Below are 27,074 nucleotides of genomic sequence, written 5' to 3'. Positions count from 1 at the left end.
AACGGCAGAGACAGGAACTAGGGGAACCTTGCATCTTGAGGTGCACATCAAATGTCTATGTGGGTATATTTAGGCCAGGGCTACAAAGAGAGACTCCTTCCCCTAGGAAGTAAACAGACAGTGAATTTGCTTCATAAAAAAGGCATCTCAAGCAGGCTTACTTGAAAACACTGGAGAGAACTTTGGGTGAAATATCTTTCTTTACATAAGAGGATAACTTGTTTTGTTAAGTGTAGTCTCTAGAAAGTACGTTATGGTTTTATTTTATAACTGTTAGCGAACAAGAATATTGGAAACAATCACTTAAATCTCTGTTCTTTGGTAATGACCTTATTCTTATTTTCACTGCAAATATATCTAAATGTGGTGTGCTCAGCAGAGCTGTGTTCTAATATATAACTACAAAGGTGTTCCTTTGGGAACAGCAGGCCTGGAAATTCTAGAGTGTTCAGTTTATAAGTGGCTGGACACTGCAGGAAAGGCACTCGGGACTTGTGGCGTGGGGTGTGCCTATCGCTAGCCTGTACAGAGACTGCAAGGCCTGAGGTGACTTGGAAAGCAGTACTTGTGTTACTAGAGGCTGGTGGTTTCAGTGAGCTGATCCACAGCAGGCACAGATAGGACTTCCTCACACTAAGGGCAGATGAAGGTGAGGTGTCTCACAACCCTGAGTCAGGAGTGCTGAAACGGGGGTGGGGAGGACACAGGGGCCATGGTCCCATCACTTTAACTGACCGTAAGGGCAAGCAACAAATGGGAGGGGATGGAGAAGAGTGAGTGGGGTCTGGGTCTTGGAAGGAAGAGGCAGCATGAGGGCTGGGCCACATGGGGAAGGGGCAGTGCAGGGGTGGGGCCTTCAGGGGAAGGGGCAGTGTGAGGGCAGGGCCTCGGGGGAAGAGGTGGTACAGAGGGTGAGGCCACGGTCCAGGCACCAGTGGCCTCCCCATTTTTAGGAAGCTTCCACCATTCCAGGCCTGAGTACCCTGGTGAGCAGCATACTGTTTTATCATGTCACCCAACCTACTTATCTCTTCTAACAGTCCCAGATTTTTCAATATTTCTTCATATGAAAGTCTCTCTATTGGGACCCATTCTTTTTCTGCTCTATCTTTTGGATATAGTGTGGTCACATTAGAACATGGAATGTCATTATAAATAGTTCCATTGACTTATTTAATGTGGCTATAATGTTTTCACTTTTACTTTATAGTCTATTCTTTATTCATCCTAATATTTTGTGTTAATTTTTTAATATCACTTTGTACTGAACAGAGATCCTCTTTGTACTACACACAATATGACAGCTAGATCTTTTTCCTGAGTGGTTACAGTTAATTTAGAACCCAGCAATATGTCTGAGTAGTCAAATTATTCCTTCCAGTGTGTCAGGGCCCATCATGGGGAGGTCTGACCTGGTGGGCAGAGCTGGGGGTCACAGTCAGAAGTCATGCTAAAGGTCCAAACCAGAGTCAGAGTCACTAGGCAAGGAGGTAGGACCTTGGTCTCAAGGAGCTGATCAGCAGCAGGCCTAATGAAGTGTTGCTCAGGCAAGTGGTGGGTCAGGAACAGGAAGGTTTATTCCCAGTGGTGTTCAGTTAGCTAATAGGGTTGCCAGCCATCTAGTTTTCGACTAGAAACTCCAGTCAAAAATGGGACCCGCAAGTGTCTGGTCAGAGGTACTGACTGGACACCAAAAGTCTGGTTACCATGATGGGGAAGGCAGGCAGCAAGCTTCATATCAGGCTGCAGCTCCCATTCCAGCCACAGAGCAGAAAGAGCCCAGCTGGCAGGGCATGGGAGGGAGGTGGAGAGGATTGAGTGATGAGGAAGGGGGATGGAGAGAGAAGTGAGTGTCGGGGGTAGGGGGAGAGGAGCAAGCAGGGGCATGGCCTCAAGGGAAGAGGTGGAGCAGGAGATGGGGCCTAGAGGGAAGAGGAGGAGCAGGGGCAGGGCCTCAAGGGAACAGGCAGGGCAGCGATGGGGCAGAGGGGGAAGGGGCAGGGCAGAGGGCAGTGCCTTGGGGGAAGAAACAGGGCAGGGGGTACAGTTTTCAGAAATTAGGACGTTGGCAACCTTAGCTGTTAGTCACCTGACCTAACTAGCATTGGGGTGTTAACTGAAGTCCCATTGGCTGACTTTGTGGTGCAGTGGCACAGGGGATAAGGCTTTTGCTCTGCAACCAACACAGGACTGGCTTTGAAATACCTGCCACCACTCACCTTCCCAAGGTGATATATGGGCCCAGACTCTTTGCAGGATGATTCTTGTGGAAGGCCTGGAGCATGTGTTGAGCTGGCTCCCAAGCGCATTCTTCAGGCCCATAAACCCCCTCCCAATTGATCAGATAGTACAGACTCTGTCTCAACATTTGTGAGTCCAGCATGTTGTGGATGATGTACTCCTCATGGCCTTGTTGCTGAACTGGGGATGGAGATAGTGCAAGCTAGCTGAGGAATGGATTGTCAAGGAAAGCTTTCAGGAAGAAGATGTGGAACGGGATGCTCCTTCCATTATCGAGGGAGCCGTAATTCAAATGCCACCAGATTGATCTGCCAAGTAATGGTGAAAGGCCTGCATATTGATCTGATTTGTGTACAGGTCAGCCAGTCTGTAAGCTTTTAGTGGAAAGCCACACCTTTTGGTCTGCTTTTAGATGCAGGGCTTCTTGGCAGACATTGTCAGCATGGTGTTTGTTGGCTATTTTCAAGTGCTCCTTTAGTTTGGCTTTGTCATGACCCATGTGTCTCAAACCAGCAGGGTTTGTGGGAGCAGCCACACTCCAACACTCCACCTGCCAGCCTACTGATAATCAGTTATCTGGAACCCGTGAAGTCCAGCCCCAATGTGAGACTCCGCCCCTGAGGTCCAATTGGTGGAGTCCTAGAGAAGCTGATTGGCCCTACATAAGCCAGCAGCAGGAACAGGAAGCTGTCCGAACATCTGGGCTCTACCCTGCTCTGAATTGTCTTGTGCTTCCTGCTCCTGTGACTTGATTTCCTGGCATCCCAACATGGCTTGACTCCTGGCATCAGATTTATGTATCCCGACCTCTAGTTTGTGTGTTGCCTCTGACCCCCTGGTATCTTGAACCAGACTGACGCTACCTCCCAACTCCTGGTTCTGATCTCCAGTTTGTCTCCTGCTTCTGACCTCTGAGTATCCTGACCCAGTGGACTCTTGACTTCTGTCGCATGACTGTGGACTCTGGCTCCAACTAATAGGTCTGGCTGCCCATAACCTAGCCATGACAGGTTTGAGTTTCATGAATGGTCTGTACCAGATGAGAGGCAGTGGGAACCACTGGACAAGGGAACAGAGTGGTGGAAACATGAACAAAAACCATAGCTGGAGCAGAAGGGACTGGATTGGGTAAAGGTGTGCTTCCACTTTGTTTTAAGCAAATTCAGATAATAGGAGTAATGCAACCCAGTTATATTGATAGTGGTTCAAGAAGCAGTGCAGCCATTGTTTGAGCACTTGCTTCACTCATTATGACTGGCCATCCGTCTGAGCTTGATATGTGGTGGATGCATGGGGCCAAACATTCAGGAGATGAAATACTTCCTTCCAGAACCTGGATATTAACTGAGAGCCAGCATCCATTGTAAGATTGTTAGGGATGACATGGAAGCAGAAGACATAATTAGAAGGCATGCAGTAGTTTCTGCAGTTAGGAGACATGTGCACAGTTCAAAATGTGCCATTTTGGTAAGCTGGTCCATGAGAGTCGATATGGTGTTGTGGCCCACTGATTCAGGTAGTTCCACTATAAAATTGAGTGTTATGCAAGACCAGGGCCAGGCAGAAGTCTCAAATGGCATTAGAAGGCCAAATAGGCTGCACTAGACTTGATACGGGACCAGACATCATCCCTCATTTGTGGCCACCAGAAAGAGAGGTCTACAGCATGCAAAGTTTTAGACTGTCCAAATTGACCTGCCCAGGTTGTCATGATGTATGCGCAGCACCTCCAGTCTTGGGGAACCATTGCAAATGTATAGGCAGCTGTTGATATGAAGGAAGTTGTTGACCCAGGCTTAGTGGTATAGGATGGTACTGGCTGGTACTATTGGATGATGTTACCAGTGATAGGGAAAACAAATGGATCAATACTGAGGCAGAGATGAAAACTATCCTCAGACATTTGAAGGCTTGGCAAGCTTCTATGGGGACCAGTGAAACCTTGCCATTTTGGGGATGATGGCAGTTATAGGTGCTCTGACCTTTGAGAAATCTGATAAACCTGTAAAAATTGGCAAAGCCCATGAATCTTTGAATATCTTGGATTGTGTGGGGTTCTGTCTACTCCTGAATTAGATACCTTCTGAGGGTCTATTCATAGTCTGTCTGTTGATGGGATGAACCCTAAAAAATTGACAGAGGATTGGCCAAATCTGCACTTTTCCAGATAACCTGTGCTGGCAGAATCATGTGAGAACTTCACTAAGATGATTGTGCCTTGCTTGATTAGTGGACTATATTAATATATTGTCTGATTATGCCACCACAAATTTGTCCAAGATATCTCAAAATATGTCCTTGATCAGATGCTGGAAAATGGCAGGTGCATTGGCAAGTATAAAGGGCACTACCAAATATTCAAAGTGTCCACACCTAGTTCTAAAGAATGTCTTATATTCACCCCTGCCCTGACTCAAACTAGATTATGTGCTTCTCTAAAGTCCTGCTTAGTGAACACCCAAGCCAACTGTATTTGATTTAAAAGTTCCCAGATTAATGAGAAGGGGGTACTGAGTGCATATAGTTATGTCATTACATGCCTGTGATGGTCTACGCACCCCCTACCCCTCATCACAAAAATAGGGGGTTGAGGGTGGAAGAGCACTGCCTATGACTCCTCTCCCAAGCTGTCCTAGGGTCAAGGCAGCATGGTCTAGTGGCCAGAGTACAATGAAGCCACCCTTGAGATGCAAGGCAGTGTGGCCTAACAGCCAGAGTCAATAGAACAGCCCTTGTGTGCAGAGTGGTGTGGCCTAGTGGCTAGAGTTCAATAGAGCAGCCCTTGGGTGCAGGGCAGTATGGCCTAGCAGTCAAAGTTCAATGGCTGGTAGGGCACCCACAAAGGAGGGTGGGGGCTGGGCCCACCCGACCACCAGGGCCAGACCCAGGGACAGAGCAATTTGCTACTGACTCAGCGGAAGTGTTCTTCCAAAACACACTGAGGTTTCCCGGGTGGGAGGTACCACTCTGTCACCCTCCCTGGGTCACTTCCTACCAGTATCTGCTTTGGGGTCTCCCATGAGGCTTCGGATTCTCCAGTTGTGCAGGTTGCCTCCTGTGGCTTCTCCAGTCGCTGGGGTTCGAGCAGGCCTGGGGAGGCTCTGATTCCTGGCGCAGTCAGGGGCTGTGGCTGGCTCTCTGCAGGATCAAGCCCAGACATCTGGTATGTGGCCTTATATTTCAAAAGACTCTATATAATTTTCTAAGATAAGACATTTTACCTACCAATGTTTACTGAATCTGAGCTTCATTTACTGCCTGTGCTGCATTAAAACATAAGTTGATTAAATATGTGTATCAGTTAAAGTATGCTTCACTGTTTTCAGTACAACCAGTGCCAAAAGTGTCTACTTGCAGAGAGAATATTTCTGGATATTTTTTTTCTCTTCTCATGTTTGGTGCTCTTTCCTCAATAAGCAGTGTGATTGTCTTATTGTTCCCTCTATGATAATCTTTATAGCTCACCAAATTATTTGTGAATAAATCATCCAACAAGCTTAACCCTTTCTTCAGTCTTAATGTTTTGTGAATAGTCCCTCAGTTCTGTGAAAGTCTTCATTATTTTTACTATTTAGCATTGTCACTGCTCTTGAGGTATCAGCCTTGGTCTCCCTCTATTCAACTCCAATTAACCCATGTATAGATTTGTTTAGCTGTATTTAAATGCATATTATTTGCTTGTGCCCATCCAAGCAACCCAGATGGCTCTGTACCAGTGACCTGTCCTCTTCATTGTTTACCACTACCCCAATATTTGTGTCATCTGCAAATTTTATCACTATCAGCAATGATTTTGTTTTCTTAAAGGTCATTGATAGAAATGTTAAATTGCATAGAGCCAAAAACCCCACTGGGACCCCATTAGTCAGTTTGGATCCTGTGTGCAGAAAGGGAAGGTGATAAATCATAGAGAACAACTGACAATTTCTTTTTCTTCCCTTTCCAAGCCAGACTGCTCAAACAGGTTTACAGAACAATGCCTGTAATGCACATTACTGAGTGCTGAATCCATCTAACAGTCACCTTAATAACCCATTGAAAGTTAATAATACAGAAACAGCTTCTCAGTACCAGCAATAGGTGCACACGTGGATGATAGGGGAGCATAGGTAGTCTGTACTAACTGCCAATACATCTGAATTATTAGCCTTCAACTTCCTTTCATATCATCTAGCTACAACAGGAATCTTTGAAATCACTGAAGCTTTCATTAAGGCATTGATCTAAGCCAGTGGAATTAAAAGATAAATTAAGTGAATTTGAAAATAATTACTTTACAGTTAGTCCATACAGCTAAACTGGAAAAAGCCACTTTCTTCAGCACAGAATCGAAACAGAAAATTAGATTTCAGCCAGGCAGAAAAGCTTACAGATTCTAATACTGGAAAACATATCCTTACAAAACTGACAATAGGAATTGTAACAGATCTTGGACAGTTGCAATATAATCTGTTGCCATCGCTTTCAGACTTTTTTACATAAAGTTACAAATAAAAGCCTAGTAACTCAATGACTTGGAAACATTTCAGTACAATTCTCTGGGGCTCGTATCCATTGTAATAGGATTGGTATAAGACTCTAAATAGAATAAAATAGACACACATAATGGGGAATGGCTTTGAAACACTCCCTTCCTCAGAGAACCAGTGGTACATTGGAAGTGATGTGCTTAAGCTCCTAGGAAAACTTGTAGAAATTTTCTGTAGTTCCAGTATAAAAAAAACCTGCCATAAAACCATACAAAGAGAATGTGTTGTAGAAACTATTATTTAAATTAGGGAAAGGATGAATCCACTATTTAGTTATTCTATATTTCAACTGTGTAATTGAGAGCAGAGTCTCACCCCTCATTTTTACAAAAATGGGGTAAAATTCCATTCTCCTCCTTCCTTGCCCCTTCCATATTGAATCTCCACCCCAAGTGCAAAACCATGAAATTTTATTCATTTGTCACTCAGAAATTTACTGTTTTCATCTATTCATTTTTAACATTCCTAGCTTAAGCAAATTTTATTATTAAATAATTTTTAATTATCAAAATCTGCCTTTTGATTAAATAAAAGGCCCCAGGAGAAACAGTATAGATTTTCTCATGCAACTCTCTGTAGAATATTTTACAGGAAGAAGTAAGCTTGTTAGCTCCTTGTCATAAACAGATAAGTAAGCGTTAATAGAACAAAAGTGCTTCATATCTCTTTTGCCTGGAAAGGGTTAACAAGAACAGTGAGCCTGGCTATCACCTGACCAGAGGACCAATCAGGGGACAGGATACTTTCAAATCTTGAGGGAGGGAAGTTCGTGTGTGAGCTGTTAAAATTTGGTTGTTGCTCACTGTGGGGGCTCAGAGAGACCAGATGTGCAACCAGGTTTCTCTCCAATCTCTCCGATACAGGTTCTTAGATTCAAAATAGTGAGTACTAGGTAGAGAAAGCAAGTTACGCTTATGTTTGTTTTCTTTATTTGCAAATGTGTATTTGGTTGGAAGGAGTTCAAATGTGTATTTGACTGAAAGGATTTTAATTTGTACTTGTATACTTAGGCTGGGAGGGTATTCCTAGTGTCTATAGCTGAAAGACCATGTACCTATTCCATTTTAAATTTACAAAGATAATTTTTTCTGTTTTTCTTTCTTTAATTAAAAGCTTTTCTTGTTTAAGAACCTGATTGTTGTTTTTATTCTATTCTGGTGAGACCCCAGGGGACTGGGTCTGGATCCACCAGGGAATTGGTGGGGAGAAAGAGGTTAATTTTCTCTCTGTGTTAGGATTACTTTCTCTCTCAGAGAGACTCTGGGAGGGGGAGAGAGAAGGAGGCGGGAAGGTGAATTTTCCTCTCTGTTTCAAGATTCAAGGAGTTTGAATCACAGTGATCTTCCCAGGGAGGGGAAGTCTGGGAGAGGCAATGGTGAGGGAAAGGATTTACTTTCCTTGTGTTAAGATCCAGAGGGACTGGGTCTTGGGGGTCCCCGGGCAAGGTTTTGGGGGGACCAGAGTGTACCAGGCACTGGAATTCCTGGTTGGTAGCAGTGCTACAGGTACTAAGCTGGTAATTGAGCTGAGAGGAATTCACGCTGGTACCCCATCTTTTGGACGCTAAGGTTCAGAGTGGGGAATTATACCATGACATCCTGCTTTAGGGATTGCAAAGCAATTGTATTCAGAGTCATAATGGTCAAACAATGTCTGGACATGAAAAGCAGCAGATGAGAAGAGTTGAAATATACAAGTGTAAGCAGAGTCAGGATGAGCTCTACCCTGACATCTAGTGGAAAGAATTTCAGAGTGTATTTGCATAGGCACGCCTACTCCATCCCAGGCTGCCGAGCTGTGGGACTGCTTTGTGACAGAAATGACTCAACCTCAGTTGGGTGGTACTTGCTAGACAAGGGACATGGGTTCCAAAATGCAATGAATGGAGAGAGGCTGGGGACAGGTATCTGTGCCTGGTGGTGCAGTCTCCTTGTGGAGCCAGAAGCACCAGTTCCACCCCCTCCTCTCTCCACTGTGGAATGTCAGAGTTGATTTTTTTTTAATTCCCTTAAGAATCTAGATACAGGTGACTGAGCTGAACTCACTTTGGGCTAATGGTGCACTAGCACTGGGGCTCCCCTACTAAGAGCTGAAATCACTGAAGAGCTGAAATTACTGAGCTGAGAGTACTGAGTACTGTGCTAACTAGTGGGGGAGCCTGAAGCTATACTGTGGAACAGAGCAGCTGGCGGAGTGGAGCAGTTTGTGGGGATTGCTGGAGCGGATAACGGGACAGCTGCTGGAGCGGAGCGACTGGCAGAGCAGAGTAGCTGTGGAACGGGTGTAATGGCCCACAGAGCGAGCAGAGCCGAGCAGTTTGCAGGGAGAATTGGAACAGCTCATGGATCAGAGCAGCTGGTGGAGTGGAGCAGTTTGTGAGGATGGCTGGAGGAGCAGAGTGGAGCGGCTGTTAAAGCGGAGCAGTTTGTGGAGAAGGCGGAAGCAGAACCCATGGAGAGGCACGGCAGTTGGCCCCGGACCACGTAAGGTGCCCCTTTCTACCCAGGCTGGGGGGAGGGACCTCTACAGATAAACTCTCGAACTCTGGGGTGGCATTGACCAGAGACTTTTGGGTTGTTGGACTTTGGGGTGATTGGACTTAAAACCCTAAGGGGAAAAAGGACATTGCCAAACATACTTGGAGGTGGGTTTTTGTTTATGGTTTGTGTTATAACCCTGTTTGTGGTGTTTCTCCAATGGGATGCCACATTGATTCCTTCCTTTATTAAAAAGATTTCGCTACACTCAGACTCCGTGCTTGCGAGAGGGGAAGTATTGCCTCCTAGAGGCGCCCAGGGGGGTGTGGTATGTGAGTGTCCCAGGTCACTGGGTGGGGGCTAGAGCCGGTTATGCATTGCGTTACTGAAACGGAACCCCTGGATACTGAACCCGGCCCTTGTTGCTACCAACTCAGAGGGGCAGAAGGGTTACACAAGTAGAAAAAATGAAAGCCAACTGTTCATAGAATGTTGACTGACATTATGAAAAAATATTTACATAAGAAAGTTTAAAAAACCAAAAACGCCTAATTAGTTGAAAAATCCAGCCAGACAGTTTTAAATGGCTTGCAGGAAGGGGTGTCTTCTTTGTAGAAACACAGTGCAATTTGGTGAAATTCACTCTGCAGGGCAGGCAATCACCTGTAGGGTAGGTGAGAGTTTCAGTCTTCAGAGTTGAAACTGTAATCTTTATTAAATGGATTCCAATTAAGAAAACAAACAGAAAAGGATCAAAAGAAGGAAATAATAATGAGTAATAAATACAAGGAACATATGTCTCAGATATTCACAAATGAAATGAATAAGCAGTAGCTAGGTTGTATAGCAGTCAGGAATAACAAGTTTTATTTATTTCCATATGTTTAGATTATTAGGAACCATCAGAAAGCATCAAGTCATGCAAGAGTTACCTGTGTAACCATGTAATCTGAATTTTACTATTCTCATTCACCCTTCTCAGCTTTCCTCCTTTTGTTTGTTACACGTGTGTGGCATCATGTTTCAACCTATACTCATATCCTGCAGTGTAGGATCAGGGCCTTTGACTGCAAATTTCTTAGGTTAAATACTTTGTTACCTATATGTTTATAGCGTGCTCCATACAATGGGGGAGTGAACCTGACTAGGGTTGTGGACGTGATCCAATAATCACTGAAAGTGATGGCAAGACTCAGGCTCTGTGGGCACTATCATAATACAAATAATAAACAATAACAATCAATAATGAAACCATCTTGGGCCATAGGTGACACACACACACACACATATATATATAAAATTACAAATTTCTTTCATTTTTCTTAGACATTTTCTTGCCTATCCATTTATTCCATGATCTATAGGCAGGCACTATTCTAATCAACACTGCAGAATTTTGCTTAAAACTAGGGAATAAGATGATTAGATGACAGCATTTGCTTTCCTCAAAGAGCCCAGGTTTTGTAGGTGAGTGATATGAAATCTTTTTTGGCAATTCTGCTCTATAAAAGTTGCAAAACATAAGAACTAATTAGTTCTAAAGGGAAAAGAAACTTTTTATTTGTGAAATGCATAAGAACCCAGAGAGGACAATTGTGGATCGATCTTTCTCTTGATCTCCAATCTCAAGCTCTCTCTCTCTCTCTCTCTCTAGATCTTCCAGAGCTCTCTGTAGCTGTCTTTAAGGCTTAGTATAAGTAAAGCCATTCTATTCAGGTCAATTCACCATTGCCATCTAGGGCTCTTTTCCCCTTTTTCTTTCTTTCTGGATTACTTTTCTTTTCTTTTCTTTTCTTTTGCCCATTATTTTTAGCAGAACAGTTGGCTTTTCCCCTGAGCCACTGGACCCAGTTCTAATGTTTCAACTTTGCTCTCTAGGAGACAGCTGGCGAAGAGCACTATATGAATTGATAAATAAATCAGTTTAGAAACCTAGAAAGGCTAAGTAGTCTTTGATAAAATGTGGGAATTCTATGGGCCATTGTATGTAGTGCAATGAGTATCAGTTACTAGAGGTAAAGAGAAGGTCACCTTTTTGTACTGCAAACATTTTCTTCTACAGGGAAATAGTCAGGCTGATACACTGGCAGCAGAGAGATAATAACTAATGCTGAAAATGTTGTCAAGTCACATCACATCATTAGTTCTAAGTCTTGTTACATGTCATGTAGAGTTAAAAATAAATTTCCCAAACCCTGTATGATGAGACTGAATGACAAAATGCTAATGTAGCAGAATTTAAAGTACTAGTTTTCTCAGGGAAAACCAATATTAATTCCTATAGGATTCTGTTTAGTTTTCCTGTCATGTCTGCATTTTGGATTTTCCTGTACTTACTATGATTTAGATGGATCACATAGACCTGTTAGTCACGTAGGTGACTAGTACTCAGAAATAGTATTCAGCTGCTCTCCCAAAAAGCATTTAGGGGACAGACCCCAGCTGGTGTAAATCAGCATAGCACTGTTGAGGACCTGGCGCTAGATCTCAAGGAGCTTGGAATCTGTAGGTTGTATCCCATTAAAGAGAAGGCTTGTCTTGAGCAGGAAGAGGTGACTGGATCCACTTAAAAGAAACAGCTTAATCTTTGGTGGTCTGTTGGATTTGGTACATATCCTTCCCTTTGCGTGTAAAAAAGACAGATACATGTCTCCTACAGTAGGATGCTGCTGTTTAGATGTCACTGCTGGTGATCAAGCTAACAAAAGAGCAGAAGGGTCAGGAAGGCAGAGGCCACTCTTTACAAGCAAATTGATATCCACAACAAGGACAAGTGCAGAGTCCTGCACGTAAAAAGGAAGAATTCCATGCACTGCTACAGGCTGGGGACCGACTGGCTAAGCAGCAGTTCTGCAGGAAAGGACCTGAGGATTACAGTGGATAAGAAGTTGGATATGAGTCAGCAGTGTACCCTGGTTGCCATGAAGGCTAATGGCATATTGGGCTGCATTAGTAGGAACATTGCCAGCAGATAGAGGGAAATGATTAATTCTCTCTATTTGGCACTGGTGAGGCCACATCTGGAGTATTGCATCCAGTTTTGCCCCACACACATTACAGAAAGGATGTTGACAAATTGGAGTGAGTCCAGTGGAGGGCAACAAAAATGATTAGGAGTCTAGGGCACATGACTTCTGAGGAGAAGTTGAAGGAACTGGGGTTATTTAGTCTGCAGAAGAAAAGAGTGAGGGGGTATTTGATAGCAGCCTTCAGCTACCTGAAGGGGAGTTGCAAAGAGGATGGAGCTAGGCTATTCTCGGTGGTGGCAGATGACCAAACAAGAATCAATGGCCTCAGGTTGCAGTGGGGGAGGTCTAGGTTGGATATTAGGAAAAACTATTTCACTAGGAGGATGGTGAAGCACTGGAATGGGTTACTTAGGGAGGTGGCGGAATCTCCCTCCTTAGAGGTTTTTAAGGCCTTGCTTGACAAAGCCCTGGCTGGGATGATTTATTTGGGGTTAGTCCTGCTTTGAACAGGGGTTTGGACTAGATGACCCCCTGCAGGCTCTTCCAATCCTAATATTCTATGAAGAACAGAATCTGTCTTCTGGTTTTCAGCCTGTGAGTACTCCCTTATCACTCCACATCCTACTCTGTCTCGCTCCCTGGTCTGTAACTACTGCCCACGGTCACTAAGTAGCAGTCAGGGATAACACTGGTATTGGTGGTGGTGTAGGAACATGGCAGTGAAGCTCTCCTACCCTTTCTGTTTGTGAGGGGATGTAGAAGTTTCCCCCTGTTTCTTGGGGAAGAATGGTAGAGGAGGAGGAGAACAAAGAGGACAAATAGAAGACAGCAATTGAATTACTGTAACAGGTAGAGAGAATGAAGGTATGTAGTGGTGGAATAGGAAGGGACTGAAGATTGAAAATGGAATTGAAGAGGAATGAAGCAGAACAATGATAGGAGGAAGGGAGAAATAGCAGGGAGAATGGAGATGGAAAATATTTCATATCTGTGCGAATGATAAATTTTACATAATGTGTATATGAATATCAATCTGACATATAAGGACAGAGTAAATATTAACAGATTTATAGGTTCATGAAATTTGAGGACTGACGGGACCATAAGATTATTTAGTCTGACCTTCTGTAAATCACAGGTCATTTAATTTCACGCAGTTATCCCTTTCTGTGCCCCATAACTTGTATTTAACTAAAGCATATCTTGTGTTTGGCTAAAACATATCTTTCAGAATCTAGTCTTGATTTGAATACATCAAGAGATGGAGAATCCACCACTTCCCTTGGCAGTTTTTCCAATGGTTAATCATCCTCACTGTTAAAAAATTATGTTGCATTTTTAATTCGAATTTGACTGGCTTCAGTTTCCAGTCATAGGTTCTTGTAATACATTTGTGTGATAGATTAAAAAGTTCTTTATACCCCATATTTTCTCTCTGTGAGGATGCATGTACACTGTAATCAAATCACCTCTCAATCTTTTTTGCTAAACTAAACAGATTGAGCTCTGTAAGTCTGTCACTGGAAGAGCAGCAAAGAGTCCTCTGGCACCTTATAGACTTACAGACGTTTTGGAGCATGAGCTTTCGTGGGTGAATACCCACTTCGTCAGAATGCATGTAGTGGAAATTTCCAGGGGCAGGTATATAGATGCAAGCAAGCTAGAGATGAGGTTAGTTCAATCAGGGAGGATGAGGCCCTGTTCTAGTAGCTGAGGTGTGAAAACCCAGGGAGGAGAAACTGCTTTTGTAGTTGGCAAGTGTCATGGTATAATTCCCCACTCTGAACCTTAGCATCCAAAAGATGGGGTACCAGCATGAATTCCTCTCAGCTCAATTACCAGCTTAGTACTTGTAGAGCTGCCACCAACCAGGAATTCCAGTGCCTGGTACACTCTGGTCCCCCCAAAACCTTGCCTGGGGACCCCCAAGACCCAGTCCCTCTGGATCTTAACACAAGGGAAGTAAACCCTTCCCTCCCCCCCGGTTGCCTCTCCCAGGCTTCCCCTCCCTGGGTTACCCTGGAAGATCACTGTGATTCGCACTCCTTGAATTTTTAAACAGAGAGGAAAATGCACCTTCTCTCTTCCCCTCCTAGATTCTCCCTGAGAGACACAGTAATCCTAACACAAAGAAATTAGCCTCTCTCTCCTCCTTCCCTCCTTTATCCCCACCAATTCCCTGGTGAATCCAGACCCAGTCCCTTGGGTCTCACCAGAATAAAAACCAATCAGGTTCTTAAACAAGAAAAGCTTTTAATTAAAGAGGGAAAAACAGAAAAAAAAATCTTTGTAAATTTAAGATAGAATATGTTACAGGGTCTTTCAGCTATAGACACTGGGAATACCCTCTCAGCCTAAGTATACAAGAACAAATTGAACTCCTTCCAGCCAAATACACATTTGAACTCCTTCCAGCCAAATACATATTTGCAAATAAAGAAAACAAACATAAGCCTAACTCACCTTATCTACCTAGTACTCACTATTGTGGACATATAAGAGACTGTATCAAAGAGATTGGAGAGAAACCTGGTTGCACGTCTGGTCCCTTTGAGCCCCCAGAGTGAACAACAACCAAAAACTAACAGCACACACACAAACTTCCCTCCCTCAAGATTTGAAAGTATCCTGTCCCCTGATTGGTCCTCTGGTCAGGTGACAGCCTGGCTCACTGATCTTGTTAACCCTTTACAGGCAAAAGAGAGATGAAGTACTTCTGTTCTATTAACTCTTAACTATCCGTTTATGGCAGCAAGCCATTCACAGTCTTTGTTTAATCCTGAGCTGATGGTGTCAAATTTGCAGATGAAGTGAAGCTCAGCAGTTTCTCTTTGAAGTCTGGTCCTGAACTTTTTTTGCTGCAGGATGGCTACCTTAAGATCTGCTATACTGTGGCCAGGGAGGTTGAAGTGTTCTCCTACAGGTTTTTGTATATTGCCATTCCTAATATCTGATTTGTGTCCATTTTTCCTTTTCCGTAGAGATTGTCCAGTTTGGCCAATATACATAACAAAGGGGCATTGCTGGCATATGATGGCGTATATTACATTGGTGGACGTGCAGGTGAATGAACCGGTGATGGTGTGGCTGATCTGGTTAGGTCCTGTGATGCTGTCACTTCAGGACCAGACTTGAAAGAGAAACTGCTGAGCTTCAGTTAATCTGCAAATTTGACACCATCAGCTCAGGATTAAACAAAGACTGAATGGCTTGCCAACTACAAAACCAGTTTCTCCTCCCTGGGTTTTCACACCTCAACTGCTAGAACAGGGCCTCATCCTCCCTGATTGAACTAACCTTGTTATCTCTAGCTTGCTTGCATCTATATACCTGCCTCTGGAAATTTCCACTACATGCATCTGACGAAGTGGGTAGTCACCCACGAAAGCTCATGCTCCAAAATGTCTGTTAGTCTATAAGGTGCCACAGGATTCTTTGCTGCTTTTACAGATCCAGACTAACACGGCTACCCCTCTGATACTTGTCACTGGAAGGAATTTCCTCCAGCCCTTGAATAATTTTTTTGTGGCACTTTTCTGTAATCTCTCCAATTTCTCAACATCTTTTTGATATGTGGACACAGTATTCCTATTCCAGTCTCACTGAAGTCATATACAGAGGTAAAATCATGTCCTTACTTCTCACAACTCCCCTTGCTTATACAGCTAAAGACTGTATTAACCTTTTTTCCCACAGCATCACTCTAGGAGCACATGATAGGTTGCTTGACCTTTTCAGTCAGTGCTTTCCTCACTCTATAGATCTGTCATGCATTCTTTGTTCCTAGATGTATAACTTTGCATTTTGCTATCCAGTTATATAAATAGAGAGGCTCTGATTCTCCCCAGCTTTAAGGTTGCTTCGCATCACAACACCAACACAAAGTAACTCTCAAATCAGAATAGCCAACTGCTCGAGAATCGTTCCTGCATAGGCAGTTGGACAGTGTTGCAGATATGGCTTAGCAGTACCTATCACAACGTGGCTGGATTTTCTTATGCCCAGGGGATCATTGGATGCCATAACAGCATTGAGGGCTGCCCTGACTTATGCCTGGTGACAACACTGGCACAGCATGCCCAGAATGGAGGGAGCACAAAGGTGGCTCCTCTGTTATGTTGTGTGCTTATTGCCTGCAGCAGAAGATCTGGGTTGGCTAAACATTGCTAAAGATATTATAATAAGTCTGTTACTAGAAGGATGTAAAAACACCAAGAATAGAGAGGGATTATTTAGGGCGGTTATGGTCCAACTAGGGTAGTAATGAGAAGCTGAGCAAAGGAAAATTTAGGCTGGGTAGCAGGGAAAAAAATAAAAGTGATTAAGGAAAAGTACTGGGAATTCCATCAAAGAATCCCTAGCTGACTGGGGAAAGACTAGATTAATTAGTAAGTCTCTTCTTTTTCTGATTTCTATGCTCTGATGGTTCTGTTCTCTACATTCAGGAATGCCTGTGTATGACTGCATTAAAAATGTGTTTGTGTACAACACAAAAAACAGGCATTTCCTTCAGGTGTTCCAACTTCCCTGATGAGAATTAGACATGTAGTAACATCTGAGAAGGAACAAACGTATAAATTACATTTAACCAGGATATGATACTTAGTGCTACCAGAGCATGTGTTTTTATTTAAAATACACTTGTTTCTTTATCTTGATTTATTCATTTCTAAAGTACTCTAACATCTTAGCCTTGCTTACTCAATTTGGTCTTCATACCAAATAGCACATCAAAAAGAAGAGGTTTTTCCCCAAACACTATATTATATATCAAAACTTATATGTTATGGAAAGGTATCAGTTTCTATAATGGTTTCTAAACTCTGCCAAAATGATGTTTTTCTCTGAATGTGAGTGAGGTAGTAGATGTAATCTATACAATAGATGTTCAGTTTTAAAAACACATTTTGGGGCTCTATCCTGTTCCCATTGAAATAAATAGAAACTTCGCTTTAGGATTCTGTCATAACTCTTCTACTCAGATCTGAACCTTAGAGTTCAGAACATGAGAAGCTAGCATGAGACCTCCAAAGCTTAATTACCAGCTTAGATCTGATATTGCTGCCACCAGCCAGAAGATTCCAGTGTCTGGCTCACTCTGGTCTCCCCAAAACCTTCCCTGGGGGACCCCAAGACTCAGATTCCTTGAGTCTCACAACAAAGGGGAATAAACCATTTCCCTTCCCCCTCCTCCCCTCCAGGTGTTCCCTCCCTGGGTTCCTGGAGAGATATACAGATTCAGCCTCCATGAGTCTAAACAAAGGGATTCCACCCTCTTTACCTCCTTCCAGATTTCCCCACCCTGAGGACCCTAGGATACTCCCTGCTTCAAGTCCTTGAAACACAAGTACCGAGAGATCTAATCTCTCTCCCCCCCTCACCCAGAGGGTATGCAAAGTCAGGTTTAGTAAATCTAAAACAAAGAGATTTTCCCCCTCCCTTCGTTTCTTAGCCTTAACCAGTGAAAAACACTCAAACAGGTCTTAAAAAGAAAGCTTTATATAAAAAGAATGAAAAAGGACATAAAAGAGTTTCTGTATCCAGGTGACAATATACAGGGTCAATCGCTTAAAAGAAAAATTAATAAACAGCCTTATCCAAAAAGAATACACTCCAGCAACTACACACATGTAAATACAAAAAAAAACAATATAAACCTATTGTCTTACTATCATTGTACTTACAACTTGGAAACAGAAGATTAGAAAGCCTGGAGATTCCTGTGGTCACTCTCAGAGCCGAGAAAAAGAACAGACCAAGAACAAAAGACTCACACCCAAAACTTCCCTCCACCCAGATTTGAAAAAGTCTTGTTTCCTGTTTGGTCCTCTGGTCATGTGTTGTTTGTTACCCCTTTCCAGGTGAAAGAGACATTAACCCTTAGCTATCTGTTTATGACAGGTTCAGTGGGAACAGACTGGGTCCTTGATAAGTCAGAAGCTTCTTAAACATGATGAACCTAAAACAATAAATACATACAATTTAACTTCAGGGTAATAACAGTCAGAATAATGTATGATCCATTTAAAATATGCAATTGTGCCTGTCTAGGACAGTTTAATACCTTACAAAAGTTTTTGCAGGCAGTTTATTTGCAAAATATTAGGTAGGATGAATGAAAACTTGGCCAAAATTGCTAAATCTGTCTGGCATTACAAACCAATTTAAAAAAAAAAGAACCTGCAGAGTTACATGCAAGGTACTATTCTTTTAGAAGTATTTATTAAAATGAAGTAGATCTAACTGACATGTTATGAAATGGAATGTATAGAAATAATATAGTTTAACAATTTATGTAGTATGTGTAACAGAGTAGATAGAAATGTTCCCTTTTAGAATTCACTGTGAGACTTAAATTATGGGAGAAATGAATTAATCTTGATTCTGCTATAAGCTACCGTAAAACTGAATGCTGCTTCAGGAGACAACAACAATGTTTCTGTCAAACAATGTATAAGCTCTTTCCCTCATGAGAGATTCATTAAATGTAGAAATAAGAATTTTGGGGAGTTGCAGTAACAGGGATTCAAAAATTGCAGCAGCTAGAGACATTCTGGTGTCCTACACTAACTAGCTAGAGAAGGGGTCTAGGAATGAGGAGATTACAAAAAAATCTAGAAAAAACCCACAGAAAAAATTAAACAAATTTTCCCCCTCAGTTCTTTATTCTATAATTGTTCTCTGCCTCTCCATCAATCACCCATACAGACACAAGCTTCCACCTTTTCTTTTACTTTTCCATTTTTATCTCACCTTTTCTCCTTCACTCCATCATTGAGGCAAGCCTCTGTTGCCAGTTGTTCACACTTTGCTTTCACATTGTCCCTTATGTGCAGAATGCCTGCTTAACTGATTTGTAAAACCAGTATTCTGTACTCCATTAAATTCCTCTTCAAGACCCATATCTTGCTACAGTGCCTATGGAAAATATCCAATAGGTAATGGCTCAGGAGCTGGCCGATAAATAAAAAATTCTGATATTATTCATCATTTATATGCACAGACCCACACATGTATATTTAAGACTCAAACCAATCAAACTATGCACATAAATGATTTATGTTAATATATGTTCCCATTGCTCTTAAAAGTAGGAGTGCTGGAACATTTTGTACAGTGGGAGCACTGAGAGCCATTGAACAAAATTGTAAACCCTGTATATGATGGAAACCACTTGAAGCCGGGGTGCTGCAACACCCCTAGCACCTCTGCATAAAAAGGCAGTCACTGCCCTAATGAGCTCACGCTTAATTTAAGGCAGGACTCAGTGGTGGGCATACCAATCTGTAGACAGGGGGAGGAGAAGGACAACATGCAAATAATAATAAAACTGGTAAGAAGTAGTTCCAGGAAGCTTTGGACTCCTCCTTTTCTAGATCATAAATCTGCTGTCACCATTACTTTAGAACTCTGACTGTATTAGTCACCAGTTAAAATCACCCTGCAGTACTGTATCCTGTGGCTTCAAGACCAACAGAGTTGCTGCAGAAATTTTTCTTTCTTGTCTTCCTCCTGTCTTGCTAGTCTGTAGCAAATGCTCAGTATCATTTATCTATTCCTTTCATTACTTGTATCCTTATCAAAATGATTCAACAACAAATAATTCTTCATGGTCAAATTGTAGTTTATTGTCATAAATATTTTGACATCAAAAGCAACTCCTCTGCCTTAATATAATTGAAAGTCACCAGATGGTGCCATTTCAGACAGTCTCACAAATTGTGTTTATGTGAATATATAGGCAGTTGGGACAAATGCTGTTAGCTGTAAAGCAGCACACATCAGCATAAAGTGACTTTTTACAAACTGAGATTATTCATCTGAAGCTTGTTCACTTCCTCAGTTTCTGTTACGGAAATAATTTCTTAGGTGCAGAGCTGATGCCTGCAGGCTAGGGATATATAAGCAATACAAAGACATTCTATGATGTCAAAAACATTGCACATCATTCTTCCCTTTTGTTTCTCTCCTGTATGGATGGTAGAAAGACAAAGCTTGATGAAGTAATATCTTTTATTGGACCAATTTCTATTGGTGAAAGAGACAAGATTTTGAGCTATACTGAGTTTTTCAGGTACTCAGAGTGTCACAGCTAAATACAAGTTGAAACAGATCATGGATGTATGCATGGATGTGTGGATGGTATCTATCTATCACTAGCAGTAGTAACTGAGGGCAACTGTAAGAAAAAAGTCTAGGGCAGACAAGGTCTCAAGTATGACAGGATTCATTTTTGAGGACTTTTAAAAAGTGAGTATCAATAAAATAAAGACCAAAGATCAAGGTGTATAATTAATCTGTGTTTTCAAAATTTTGTTTTTAATGTTTTATTTATATGGATCAATTAGTATGCAGAGCTAGAGTTTAAGCATATGCTTAAATACTATCCTAAACAGGAGTGCATATTCATAGGACCTAGGTCCTTCATCACCCTTACCCTTATTCACCTTTATTAGTATCTTACTCTGTAGTCACCTTGGTTTCAGTATCAGAAGGGTAGCCATGTTAGTCTAGATCTGTGAAAGCAGCAAAGAGTCCTGTGGCACGTTATAGACTAACAGACATATTGGAGCATGAGCTTTCGTGGGTGAATACCCACTTCGTCGGATGCATGTACTGGAAATTTCCAGAGGCAGGTATATGTATGCAAGCAAGAATCAGGCTGGAAATAATGAGGTTAGTTCGATCAGGGAGGATGAGGCCCTCTTCTAGCAGTTGAGGTGTGAAAACCAAGGGAGGAGAAACTGGTTTTGTAGTTGGCAAGCCATTCACAGTCTTTGTTTAATCTTGAGCTGATGGTTTCAAATTTGCAGATGAACTGAAGCTCAGCAGTTTCTCTTTGAAGTCTAGTCCTGAAGGTTTTTTGCTGCAGGATTGCTACCTTTAAATCTGCTATTGTGTGTCCAGGGAGATTGAAGTGTTCTCCTACAGGTTTTTGTATATTGCCGTTCCTACTATCTGATTTGTTTCCATTTATCCTTTTATAATAGGGACTGTCCAGTTTGACCGATGTACATAGCACAGGGGCATTGCTGGCATATGATGGCGTATATTACATTGGTGGGCGTGCAGATGAATGAACCAGTGATGATGTCACTGGTGTAGATATGTGGGCAGAGTTGGGATTGTGATTTGTTGCATGGGTTGGTTCCTGAGTTAGAGTTACTATGGTCCGGTGTGTAGTTACTGGTGAGAATATGCTTCAGGTTGGTGGGTTGTCTGTGAGTGAGGACTGGCCTGCCACCCAAGGTCTGCGAAAGTGAGGGATCATTGTCCAGGATGGGTTGTAGATCCCTGATTATGCGTTGGAAGGTTTTTAGCTGGAGACTATATGTGATGGCCAGTGAAGTTCTGTTGGTTTCTTTTCTGGTCTTGTCTTCAGTAGGAGGCTGCTGGGTACACGTCTGGCTCTGTTGATCTGTTTGCTTAATTCCTTGTGTGGGTATTGTAGTTTTGAGAATGCTTGGTGGAGATTTTGTAGGTGTTGGTCTCAGTGCTTGGTGGTAGACAGTGGATCATGTGATGTGCCCCGGATGGAAGCTGGAGGCATGAAGGTAGGCATAGCAGTCAGTAGGTTTTCGGTATGGGCTGGTGTTAATGTGACCATCACTTATTTGCACCATGGTGTCTAGGAAGTGGGCCTCCTGTGTAGATTGGTCCAGGCTGAGGTTGATGGTGGGGTGGAAGCTGTTGAAATCGTGGTGGAATTTTTCCAGAGTGGCCTTCCCAGGGGTCCAAATGATGAAGATGTCATCAACGTAGCGTAGGAAGAGAAGGGGCATGAGTGGACGAGAGCTGAGGAAGCGTTGTTCCAGGTGAGCCATAAAAATGTTGGCATATTGTGGGGCCATGCAGTTGCCCATAGCAGTGCCACTGATCTGGAGGTATATATTGTCATCAAATTTGAAATAGTTGTGTGTAAGGATAAAGGCACAGAGCTCAGCAACCAGTGGCAATACTTACTTAAAGTTCTACTCTTAAAGTTCTGCTCTTTGGACCAGATTGTGAACTCCTTATTCCCGTTAGTGAGCAGTTAATTGCATGAGTATGCCCACTGAAGTCAATATGATTGCTTGTTTGATTAACTGCTCACTAAAAGGATTAAGAAGTTCTGGTCCAATATAAATGAGAGTACCAGGAACTGGCCCTAAATATTAAGATCATGTCTCCAACAACCTTACTTAGTTCTTGCTTAACTCTAATTCTGACTGTTACTGATAAGGAAAGAATTGTGCAGTCAATCTGGAGATAGAAAGGGATTCTGGCGCATAAGGTAAAGAAATTAATTCATATCCTAATTTGAGACAAGCAAGACAACAAATATCTCTGATTCTTGGATCTGAATTTACTTCGCTAGGTATTAATGCATCTGTGCTTTCCCCTGACAAATTATGTGTAAGTATTGAAGCTACAAGCATTGTATACATGTATATTTTTGAACAGCATATTGTCAAAATACTTCTTACCGAGAACTTTAATAAAAAGAAATGGGGTCATGATATATGATAAGTTAAATGGTTCTGATGAATAAGTTATACCTGATTTGTTGCTTCCTGAATATGAATAGTTCTTTTTCATTGACTTTATTTGTACTTGTTCATATTGTTAATGTTATATGCTAACAGCAAGGAGTTTTGCTGTTATTTATCAGCATGTTAGTTTAGGTGAGCCTTATCTGGAATGTTTTTGAGGACTTTTGTAAACAAATGTCCAATACTAAACCTAGATGTTTAGGGGTCCGTAACTGACCGTCTCCTCTCTCTGTCTTTCCAGAGATAAATGGTAGTGTAGGTTTATACAATAGGACCAAGGAGAGCCACAGCTGTAGGATCTGGGGCAGCAATGGCTACCTAAAAACAAAAGCTTTAGACTACTGAAGGGTTGTCTACTGGTTAAGGTTATTGCCTTAGGACTGAGGAGATCTGTGTTCATAGAATCATAGAATATCAAGTTGGAAGGGACCTCAGGACCCCATCTAAATCATCCCAACCAGGGCTTTGTCAAGTCTGGCCTTAAAAACCTCTAAGGAAGGAGATTCCACCGCCTCTCTTGACAACCCATTCCAGTGCTTCACCACACTCCTAGTGAAAAAATTTTTCCTAATGTCCAACCTAAGTCTCCCCCGCTGCAACTTGAGACCATTACTCCTTGTTCTGTCATCTGCTACCACTGAGAACAGTCTAGATTCATTCTCTTTGGAACCCCCTTTCAGGTAGTTGAAAGCAGCTATCAAATCCGCCCTCATTCTTCTCTTCTGCACACTAAATAATCCCACTTCCCTCAGTCTCTCCTCATAAATCATATGCTACAGCCCCCTATAATCATTTCTGTAGCCTTCTGCTGGAATCTTTCCAATTTTTCCACATTCTTCTTGTACCATGGTGCCCAAAACTGGACACAGTACTCTGGATAAGGCATCACCAATGCCCAATAGAGGGGAATGATCACATCCCTTGATCTGCTGGCAATGCTCCTACTTTTACAGCCCAAAATACCGTTAGCCTTCTTTGGAACGAGGGCACACTGCTAACTCATATCCAGCTTCTTTTCCACTGTAACCCCTAGGTCCTTTTCTGCAGAACTGTTGCCTAGCCATTTGGTCCCTAGTCTGTAGCAGTGCATAGGATTCTTCCTTCCTAAGTGCAGGACTCCGCACTTGTCCTTGTTGAACCTCATCAGATTGCTTTTGGCCCAATCCTCTAATTTATCTAGGTCCCCCTGTATCCTATCCCTACTCTCCAGCCTATCTACTCTCTTCCCAGTTTAGTGTCGTCTGCAAACTTGCTGAGGGTGCAATCCACACCATCCTCCAGCTAATTAATGAAGATATTGATCAAAACCGGCTCCAGGACTGACCCTTGGGGCACTCCACTTGATACTGGCTGCCAACTAGACATGGATCCATTGATCCCTACCCATTGAGCTCGACGATCTAGCCAGATTTCTATCCTTCTTATAGTCCATTCATCCAGCCCATACTTCTTTAACTTGCTGGCAAGAATACTGTGTTAGACAATATCAAAAGCTTTGCTAAAGTCAAGGAATAACACATCCACTGCTTTCCCCTCATCCACAGAGCCAGTTATCTCCTCATAGAAGGCAATTAGGTTAGTCAGGCAGACTTGCCCTTGGTGAATCCATGCTGGCCGTTCCTGATCACTTTCCTCTTCTCTTAGTGCTTCAGAATTGATTCCTTGAGGACCTGCTCCATGATTTTTTCCAGGGATTGAGATGACGCTGACTGGCCTGTAATTCACCGGATCCTCCTCCTTTCCTTTTTCCAGTCTTCCAGAACCTCCCCTAATCGCCATGAGTTTTCAAAAATAATGGCCAATGGCTCTGCAATCACATCCACCAACTCCTTTAGTACCCTCAAATGCAGTGCATCCAGCCCCAAGGACTTGTGCTCATCCAGCTTTCCTAAATAGTCCTGAACCACTTCTTTATCCACAGAGGGCTGGTCACTTCCTCCCCATACTGTGCTGCCCAGTACAGTAGTTTGAGAGCTGACCTTTTTCATAAAGACAGAGGCAAAAAAAGCATTGAGTACATGAGCTTTTTCCAAATCCTCTGTCACTGGATTGCATCCCTCATTCACTAAGGTGCCCACGCTTTCCTTGACTTTCTTCTTTTGGAGCAATTCCCTTCTCTTCCACAGACTTCCTGTGTGAACTTGGGGAAGTCACTTGGGCCCAATACTCAAAGATGTTGAGGCATTTAATTCCTTCAACTGGAGTGAAGAGCCTCAATATCTTTGAGGATCTGAGTGTCTGTTGGGGTTGATGTTCTTCCCCACTTTAAAGGAGTATTGTGAAAATAACTACATTAATGAATGTGAAGTGTTCAGATTATTGTGGTGATGAAGGCCATATAAGTACCTAGACAGAAGGAGAAAACAGCAACACAAAGAAGACTGGATGGGGCCACAGGTGCTCCTTCACCACACCTCTTTTCCCCTCAGAGTGTCTGTAGTCACCCAGGGGAGAACGCTTCTTCCTCTGCCCAAAGACTGGAGACACGCAACTGCAAGACGTCAGTTGATGCCAGTGTGGATATTGTGGGATAGGAACATTATCAGATGTCTAATAGCAAAATTGCCATAGTAACTAATTGATGTATATGCTAATAAGAGTGGGATAATTAATGCACTAATCTATAGAATAGAATAGGACACCCCAACATTATTAGGGTGACAGAACTTAGTCAGGGCAAAGAAGGCCATACGTTCTTATGAATATTCACAACATCCCTCTGACCCTCTAAAAGACCCAACTATAATCTAAGCTGACAGACCTTGACCACTGGACTCACTTAACATGCCAGAGACAGGATAGGACCCCTGTGGACCACCATCTGCCTTCCCACCTCTAGGTCTCCACAAGAATTGTGTGAGTATGCATATGATAGGACTCTGGACGACAAATTAATATTGCACTACTGTTACATTCTTGTTTCAATTGAAATATTTGTTTTTACGAACTTTGTTAATAAAACTATTACAAATTTGTGAGTGTGGCAGCTGTGCACATTGGTATTTCTAATGCTACTGTGCTTGATTTAGGGACTAGTATCCATCAAAACTCAGAGGTTTAATTTGTTAATTGGGGATTCTTAAGTAATCAATACAGACAATATAATCAATAGATAATCAGTAGACCAGGCAACAGCTTTCTCTATACCCAATCCTGCAAGGTGCTCAACTTCTTCAGCTCTCATTGGCCTTAATGGGATTTGAGTGTACTCAGAACCTTCTATGATGTATTTAGCATCTTACAAGACTGGGCCCTTGATTAGGGTGGGGAAGAGATACAGGTTCTAATTACTTTCTCTTCTCCATCCTAGTAGCATACCAGAGGCAGTTGGGGCAGGAAATAGGAGAGGCAGGGACTGGAGAGGGACAGGCTCTTGACTTTCCAGGCTGCCACAGTAGTGGAAAGCCCATGATGCAGAGACAGTTTAATTGTAACTGTGTCACTGGACTCCTCAGGAGTAACCCTGTCAACCTAAAAGCAGCAAAGAATCCTGTGGCACCTTATAGACTAACAGACATTTTGGAGCATGAGCTTTCGTGGGTGAACACCCACTTCGTCAGATGCATGTAGTGGAAATTTCCAGGGGCAGGTATTTATATACAAGCACGTTAGAGATAATGAGGTTAGTTCAATCAGGGAGGATGAGGCCCTGTTCTAGCAGTTGAAGTGTGAAAACCAAGGGAGTTGGCAAGCCATTCACAGTCTTTGTTTAATCCTGAGCTGATGGTTTCAAATTTGCATATAAACTGAAGCGCAGCAGTTTCTATTTGAAGTCTGATCCTGAAGTTTTTTTGCTGCAGGATGGCCACCTTAAAGTCTGCTATAGTGTGGCCAGGGATGCTGAAGTGTTCTCCTACAGGTTTTTGTATATTGCCATTACTAATATCTGATTTGTGTCCATTTATCCTTTTATAATAGGGACTGTCCAGTTTGGCCGATTTCTTGGGTTTGTCTTGCAGTAGGAGGCTTCTGGGTACACGTCTGGCTCTGTTGATCTGTTTGCTTATTTCCTCGTGCAGGTATTGTAGTTTTGAGAATGCTTGGTGGAGATTTTGTAGGTGTTGGTCTCTGCCTGACGGGTTAGAGCAGATGCGGTTGTACCGCAGTGCTTGGCTGTAGACAATGGATCGTGTGATGTGCCCAGGATGGAAGCTGGAGGCATGAAGGTAGGCATAGTGGCCGGTAGGTTTTCGGTATAGGGTGGTGTTAATGTGACCATTCCTTATTTGCACCGTGGTGTCCAGGAAGTGGACCTCCCATGTAGATTGGTCCAGGCTGAGGTTGATGGTGGGGTGGAAGCTGTTGAAATCGTGGTGGAATTTTTCC

At 42.7% G+C, this 27,074-nt stretch overlaps 1 long non-coding RNA gene across 1 annotated transcript; it reads left to right on the top strand.

Annotated features, from left to right (window-relative positions):
* Positions 1-20,947: 20,947 nt before the first annotated feature.
* On the top strand, positions 20,948-26,572 carry LOC115644939. Its single transcript, XR_003998640.1, has 3 exons — positions 20,948-20,968; positions 21,788-21,790; positions 26,433-26,572. It is a non-coding gene; the product is annotated as an uncharacterized LOC115644939 (long non-coding RNA).
* The last annotated feature ends 502 nt before the right edge of the window (positions 26,573-27,074 follow it).

This window comes from Gopherus evgoodei, chromosome 2 (genome assembly GCF_007399415.2).
Source record: "Gopherus evgoodei ecotype Sinaloan lineage chromosome 2, rGopEvg1_v1.p, whole genome shotgun sequence".
Lineage (NCBI taxonomy): Eukaryota > Metazoa > Chordata > Testudines > Testudinidae > Gopherus > Gopherus evgoodei.
Note: the sequence above shows the minus strand (reverse complement) of the source record. Positions and strands in the feature narration are given on the sequence as shown.